The sequence below is a fragment of the Mandrillus leucophaeus genome, unplaced genomic scaffold (genome assembly GCF_000951045.1).
Source record: "Mandrillus leucophaeus isolate KB7577 unplaced genomic scaffold, Mleu.le_1.0 Scaffold37, whole genome shotgun sequence".
NCBI lineage: Eukaryota > Metazoa > Chordata > Mammalia > Primates > Cercopithecidae > Mandrillus > Mandrillus leucophaeus.
In genome coordinates, this window is record NW_012103920.1 from 7,907,185 (window position 1) to 7,915,842 (window position 8,658).

Below are 8,658 nucleotides of genomic sequence, written 5' to 3' on the forward strand. Positions count from 1 at the left end.
TGTTATCTCAGGCAGCCCAGGTGGGGATTTTCCCAGTCTGCTTTGTGGCAGTCCCCCAGGTACCTCACAATCACATCTTCTCCGTCTGGCACGCCTGTGAGCTGACTTCCAGGTGCAGCTTGCTCTTCCAGAGAAGGATTAGCTTATTTGCATCCGTATGTGCTTTGTCATGTAGAAGGATTGGCAGGGAAAATTGCTAAGTGATATGATTTCCTGCCCCAAGGTGAAGCCAAACCTCTCACTGTGAAGTCCAGTGGGCATATTTTCAGTAGGTAGCCTGCCAGACAGAAAGCTCTACTGCTGCAATGTTCCCAGCGAAAAAAAACAAAAGCATGTCTTTCCTGTAAGAGCCTCAAATTTTCCAGAATTGGATTAAGGAAGTTGATGGAACTGATGGTCCTTGGAAGAAAATACGTCAATATGTAGGTTTCATAAAAGACCCAGGAGAATACAGGGAGTATGTCTCCTAGTGACATAAGATCTGGGGAGTCATGTTTTTGTGATAGTGGTTGTTTTAAATCCAGATGGGCGCGATCTTGGCTCACTGCAACCACCACTTCCTGAGTTCAAGCAATTCTCGTGCCTCAGCCTCCCAAGTAGCTGGGATTACAGATGTCCACCACCATGCCTGGCTAATTTTTGTATTTTTAGTGGACAGGGGATTGTACCATGTTGGCCAGGCTAGTCTCAAACTCCTGACCTCAAGTAATCTGCCCATCTCAGCCTCACAAAGTGCTGGGATTACAGGTGTGAGCCACTGTGCCAGGCCTCTAAATCCAGATCCTTCAGTCAGCCCCTTGTTAGAACTTTCCTGACTCTTCCTATACACAGACATACTCCCTGTATTCTCCTGAGTCTTCTATGAAACATACATATTGACATATTTTCTTCCAACGACCATCAGTTCCATCAACTTCCTTAATCCAATTCTGGAAAATTTGAGGCTCTTACAGAATGAGGCTCCTTCTCCTGGCAACCATGCTGTCAGCTCTCATGCCATTTCTGAAGACATATATCTACTACCAAAAACTGGCTGGGCAAACTGCCACAATGTCTGGCAAGGAGGGAAAGACTAAGAATGCTGACGCTGTCACAAAACATTGTATAGTGTTGGTATACAAATGGTATACAATCCTACCATTGTGTAGTTGGTTGGTGTAGTGTTATCTTACATTGGTTGGTATACTGTTACCTTACATCGATTATCAAAAATGATCATAATGACCACTCTCCAACATTACTTACAAGTCATGGTAAAAAAAAAAAAAAAAAGTCAGTTAACATGGCAGAAAGGGTTTGGGGGTTTGGACATTAACACAGTATCTGATTTGATTTCAAATTCCTGTCCTTCCTGGCTGTGAAACCTGGGACAAGTCATGCTACATCTCTAAGCCTTGATGTCCTCAAATATAAACTGGAGATTATATTAAATGATTGATGGAATCACTGTCAACACTCAGTGATGTGGTCCATGTGAGGTACAGTGCTCCGTGGTCAAATGGATGCAGACCAATCAACCAATCAGATGATCACATGATTCCTGATTGTGTCAGAGGATGAAGTATGTTTGGAAAAGACCACGATTATCTAACTTAGTAGGAACATTAATTGTCACCATAGTTGTTTGAGTTAAATAAAATGTACTGTTTCACATTTTAAACATCATAGCAGTTGATCTGAGAATAATTTTTATTCCTTACGCAATTGGTGGAAATTTAGTTAGGCGAATGGAAATGACACCAGGTATTTCAAGCTGATCAGGAATTAATATACGGAATTATTAAAGTCTTTCAAAATGAATGAAGGGGTCAAGAGAGAAACTGTCTCTAGTAAGTTCAGGAATTTTAAGGCACCTCTGCCAGCAAATCCGTTTGCCTACATCCCTGAAGTTGACGATACAGGGGAGAACATTCTGAAATCTTGGCAAATTGTCAGGTCTGCCATTTGCTAAAACCCTCACTCTGTCCACTATTGCTACATGTGAATTATTGGCTCTGTTTCTTTTCCACCTTCCAAGTCTCTGTGGAATGCCTCTCACTTAGACCCAAAGGACAAACAAATTGATAAGCATTCTTTGGCAAAACATGTACATGTGAATTAGTTATCAGTTTAAAAGTTTGCAGACTTGGACATGCTGTATTATAGATATTTCGCTAAAAATTAGAGTCCTCCTTTGCACCACAAGGTTCCTCCTTCAGAAAAATTCAGCAGGGAAAGAGCAGACTGAATTTTTTTTAACATAGGCAGATACATTGATTTTTTTATTACGTATTCTTCAAACTATTGCTTTGTAGTTGACAGAGAGCTGCTACCGAAAGCTTTGCTCTGAGTGGGGTGGCTGAGGAAACACAGTGCTCTCACAAAGCAGTATTCTGCTGGCCTTTCTGAAGGATAGATTCTCGGAATCTACAGCTCCTGGGCTTTGCTTTCACTGAAAAAATTGTGAGATAATCAGCTTTGAGCTAACAACTCAAATCCAGCAGGCATATGAGAACGGCATCTCAATCTGTGTTGATAGTTTGATACACTGACAATACGGTGCCTTTTAATTTATGAGACAGTGAGAGCAATTCATTAAACAAAATTCTATTAGCCAGGCGCAGTGGCTCACGCCTTTAGTCTCAGCACTTTGGAAGGCTGAGGCGGGAGGATCACCTAAGGTCAAGAGTTTGAGACCATCCTGGCCAACATGGCGAAAACCAGTCTCTACTAAAAATGCAAAAATTAGCCAGACGTGGTGGTGGGCACCTGTAATCCCAGCTACTCGGGAGGCTGAGGCACGAGAATCGCTTGAACCCAGGAGATGGAGGTTGCAGTGAGCTGAGATTGCCCACTGCACTCCAGCCTGGGCGGAAAGAACAAAACTTCATCTCAAAAATTAAAAAATTCTACCACTTTAGGTCGTTTTCCTCTTAGGAAGCACTCTTTGTATATGGGGAACTGGGGTGGGGGCAAGGCATAGAATCTATAGATATTCTCTTTTTGACTTTGATGAATAAGAATTTCTTATTTAACTTGTGCTAACCTCTCAGGGTTAGAAAGGTGAGTCCTTTAAGAAGAGAAACGCTTTGTAAAAAAATCTGTACCCATGTTAGACGAAGCCACCTTCTTTTTCAAGCAGCCCATGGTGTTTATTAAGGCATTCCACTGTGCTCCTCCTTCTGTCTGCTCTTTGAACATAATGTACAATCCGTTATGTTCTCCCAGATTCTCTAAGGAGACTGTCCGTTTCCCCATTTCCTTATGTTCTTTCTGTATATCTATAACGAATTAACTGTCTCCTTGGATTGTCCTTGAAGGGCAAAAAGAAACTTAAGGAAACACGCCTTTGTCACTGGGAAATTGTAGTCCAATATAATTTGGCTAGAAGTAACGATTGTAAATGAAGTTTTGAGCCACTGAAAAGATGTGGAACCATTTCAGATATTTGTCTTTGTGTTAAGACATCTGAACCAGTCTTTAAAGCCCTATTAATCAGCACTTCTTTCCATCCCAGCCCTGACTGTTGACCCCGAGCTGGCAGTGGAAGTTAAGTCCTTATGTGAAAGTGATTTAATGTTACTTCTGCATGGATAAAGGCACAGAATCGTGGATAAAGACAGAAGTGGAAATCTGAAAGCTCCCACAAAGGAGAAGTTAAAATTGCTAAAAATTTTTAGTGCTAGATAATATTGTATGTGTATCTATTTCCAGTCCTCTATAAAATATAGGCAACTGAAGCTCTATAAAGAGTAGATATTACATACGCATTATATATACCCTTTATATGTCATCTATATGTATTTATTGCATATAATATATATCTTATATATCTTCTTTATATAAAATTATCCATAGACTCACATTACTAAAGAAAATAAATTTGAAGCAATAATATTACTTCTATACTTTGGCTTTTCTTTGAGATTTTTTTGAGGTGTTTGCCATATATTTAATGTAATCTATATTTTCTGTATGACAGGTTCAGATTTGGGGCTCATGGGAACTCCAGAAAGTCACACTTATCAAAGGGTATCCATTGGCCTTCAGCATCCATGAAAGAAGTGACCTAAAGCTAATGGGACAGTTGTGATGCTCATAGTGTGTCTGAATGCATGGTAGCAAGAGTGCTGTGGGGGAAGAAAGAGAGAGAAAAGGAACAGCCTTTATTCTCTCCCCCGTCTTGCTTCACAGTATTGTGTTTTTCACCTTCATTCAACTCTCCTAAACTTGTGTACATATTTACTTTTCCTACTGGATTATAATATCCTTGGGGGCAGAGTTAGTTTATCTGTTTTTTCCTGAAAGCACTTTGCAAATGCTCCTTGTATACATTTCAGCCAATAACTCAGGAGCAGAAAGTGACTTTATTATTTGTCATACTTAAGCTGAATGATGAGTATGCTTTGTAAATCGTCATGGTTAGAGGAAAATTCAGAGAATTTGATTATCATGGTACTGTCAGAAACCTGATGTAGTGGGAGTTGAATGATGGCCTGCAAAAAGGTTCGTGTCCAAATTCCCAGAACCTTCTGAATATGACTCTATTTGGAAAAGGATCTTTACAGATGTAATTAAATGAAGGACTGTTAGATGAAGAGATCATCCTGAATTACCTGGATGGGACCTAAATTCAATGATGTTCCCTTATAAGAGATGCATAAGGGAGATTTATGTGTCAGAGAAAAGAGAAAGAGGCAGTATGATCAAGGAGACAGAGATCAGAGTAATGCAGCCATAAGCCAAAGTCCACCAAGGATGCAGGAGAGGGTGTGCAGCAGATTCTTCCCTGGAGCTTCTGGAGAAAGCATCGTCCTTGATTTTGGACATCTGGGCTCTAGACTATACAAGGACAAACTTCTGTGAAATCACCAAATTTGTGTACTTGTAACAGCAGTCCTAGGAAACTAATACATCTTAGTTCTGAAGAAGTCCCCCTAGAGACCACCCACCCTACATCTGTAGAATCTGGGAGGGGAAATGGAGCTGTGGGCTTCCTGGTGTTTCCCTCTCAAATCCTTCTTCACCAACACCACATTAGAGGACCACTGCACCACACAGGTTCTGGGGATGGGGAAACGTACCCTCATTGAAACCAAGACTTTAGCTGCTGCACTATCCAGAGAACAGCTCAGCCTGAGAGTTGAGGATCAGGGTGGGGAGGTACTCTCTCTCAAAACCTCCTGCTTTTTGAACTATCTGCTAGAACCCTGAATTTGTTATCTTTGGGAATGTTACCCCTGTAGGGAGACAAGGTACCCTTACACAACAGAAACTGTTTCAAAATAACATCAAAACAAATTTAGGACATTGCAACAGAGGCGGAAGGTATAGTGAAATAAATATGTGTATGTAACCAGATGTTTCTTGGAGAAAGTAAGCCTTTAGCTGGACTATGAAAGAAAACAGAGGATTTGAATAAGTGACAATTGGAAAAGTATACATTTTAAATGGTAGTACAGGGGGAAGGATAAGCAGGAGGGACAGAAACTAGTATTGCTTGAAGGGAAGAGCAAGAGAACCATGCTGAATGATAATTAGGGTGTTCGGTTGCCATCAAAAGAATTTGGATTTATTATTCTGGGGATCCTTTGTAGTTTGGTGAGCAAGGTAACAAGGCTACAAGCTTTCAAGGAGTTATCACCAGCAGGGTGGACAGCATTGTAGATCCCCTACCACATTCAAGTCCCCCTCCTCAGCAAATGTTTGCTGACTTGTTCAGGCAAGGAGGAGGACCCCTCATCTCAGTGTTACTCCAGCCTACAGTGGAGCATCTCTCTTCGTGATCTGGATTCCTCCTAAATCCAAAAGGCCCCCAAGACAGCTGGGCGCAGTGGCTCATGCCTGTAATCCTAGCACTTTGGGAGGCCAAGGCGGGTGGATCACCTGTGGTCAGGAGTTCAAGATCAGCCTGGCCAACATGGCAAAACCCCGTCTCTACTAAAATTACAAAAAAATTAGCCGGGCGTGGTGGCAGGTGCCTGTAATCCCAGCTACTAGGGAGGCTGAGGCAGGAGACTCGCTTGAACCCGGGAGGCAGAGATTGCAGTGAGCCGAGATTGCGACACTGCATTCCAGCCTGGGCAACAAGAGTGAAAGTCCGTCAAAAAAAAAAAAAAAAAAAAGGCCCCCAAGAGAAATATGTGTCAAGTACAGACAAGTACAGAGCACAGGGTGGGCCTGCCTTCTAGTAGGTACTGCAGCACCCCTTCTATTGAACAAATCGAATTTTAGGAGTGACTCCTATAGGGGATTAAAGACCTGCACTCCAGCCCTCCCAGTTATTGTCTCCTCTTAGCCAGGAGCTGTACAAAAGGGTATTTTAGTAATTTTCACACTTGGGCACACTATGGCAATGGTTTCTAACTTGCCTGGCTCTCCTAAGGGGAAGCGTATCTTCCTTGAGTCAATGTAAGGTTGAGGAAATGCATAGATAAAGAGCAGAGAATTACCCATGTTTGGTGAGGACCTGACTATATTTTTTCACTTGGAAAGTGCTGAGCCTATGTTTTTGTCTACCTTCTTCTAGGTGAGGGATGGAAGGAAACTTCCTTGAAGTTTTACAGGATTTTACAAAGATTTACAGGAAGGGTTGGTAGGAAACATGCTAATTGCAGTAATTAGCATGTTTGAGACATGGATGAGAGGTTCCTCTTACAGGGGAATGTGTGGGAGTGGGGGCAGGGAAGGGAGGAGAGAAAACCTAACAGTCACCTTGTGTGCAATCTTTGCCTTGTAAACTACTGGCCACAGATGAATGGAGAAGACATTTGTTACGATGGACACATAAAGCATAATTGCTACCTTTAAGGTAGTGGATGAGAGAAAGGAAGTGCGTTTAAGCATCTGTGCTCTACGTTGTATTCCCTTGCTTTTATGTATCTTAGCAGTTTGCAGGTACCATCTCCGCAGCCTGGAGAGCTAGCTTTATTTTTTTCCTCTCTTGCCATGGTTACCTCTTCATTCTTATTAATAATTCAAATGCATTGCCTAACAACGGGTTCTCAAATAACAGGATGTATTCAATGCTCTAGAAAAATAGAGAATAGTTGAAAGATGAGAAAATTTGACGCCAGCAATGCCACATTTCACCCATGTCACTGCCCATGCTGGGCGTTGATATCTGAGTCTTTCTGCCTTCCTACTTGGAAACTTTAGGACATATAAATATTTATTTTAGAGCTGGGCTTACCCCATCCCTATACAGAGTGATTTGAAAAGCAATCTGTCTAAACACATGAGAATTGTGTCTTATCCTGGAAAATCATGTCCTTATAATAGTCCTGTATCATCTTCTCATGGAGGCAATCCAGGCTTGATTCTCAGTGTGACAGAAATGGCTGTACACTTTTCTGCCCATTGCCCTTGTCTTGTCCTGGAATGGGAATTAAAAGACCATTGGTTTAAAGTGTCTATTTGCCTTTTAAAAGAAAAGCAGGTTTTCCTTATATGTCTCACAAAATCACACACGCAAAATGGTTCCGCAAAATACAAATATCCATATAATGCAGTTAGTAATGTACATTAAGCATAGTACAAATATTGCTACCATAAGCATTCTGATAGCTGTCTTTTAGTGAATATGCATAAGCATTTCAGTTGGTTATATACCTGCAATAAAATTGCTGGGCTAAAGGGTGTGCATATGTTTAGTATAGTAGAAACAAGAAATCACCCAGATGTCTATTAATAGCTGCATAAATAAATATTCATACAGTGAGATATTCTAAAACAGTAAGGATATTTTGTTGTAGAATAGCAAAAATAAATCTACCAAAAGTAGCACTGCGTAAATAAAAGCCAGGTAAAAAGATACATTAAATAAAATTTTTTAAAACCAGGAGAACTAAGGTCTAATTTTAGAAGTCAAGGAAGTACTTAACTTGAGGTGATGGTAACTAGGAGAAGGCAACTAGTGAACAAGAGAAGGGGTGGCTGGTAAAGTCTCAGATCTTGATCTGAGTTGGGGTACCAGGGGGATGTTCAGTCGTGAAAATTCATCAACCAACAAAGAGGACAAAAAGCAAGATAATTTAACTAAATTATCTTTTAATCAGAGTAATTGCTTAAGAATATTCCCAAATGGGGAGTGAGATCTTTTTCATGCTAAAGTGAAAAGTGTTCATGTTCATGTCTACCAAAACATTCCAAAGTGTTTAAGAAGTTACAACAACACTATCTGACAAGTTTTAGAGAGACAAATAACATGCTCTCACAAAAGATAGAAGAAAACAATAATTCAGAGTAATCTTGTTAAGACAATAGATAAGGCACACTTCCAGTTTGTAATGACAATTAGGTTTATAGTATATATAATACTTACGGGTGTAGTAAATATTTGCTATGGAAGGTAAAGTCCATCAAATCGAAGTGAGCGAGATATCAACTTTGTTTTAATCTTAAGAATTTGAGGAAAGGGTGATGAGCAGTTAAGACTTGAAGATATGGGAGAAAGATGATAAAATCAAAATAAAGAAACAATAAAATAAATGATAGTAGAACATTTTCTAAAATAACTTGCATATATTGTTTTCTGCGGAGACAACGCAAAACAAAGCAGAATTCAGAGCACCTCCACAGAATATACGTTCAAATTTTAAAACTTTAAAATCCAGGTGCAAGGCCATGAACATTTACCAAATGTGGCTTGATAAATGTTATTTATTTTTATTTATATTT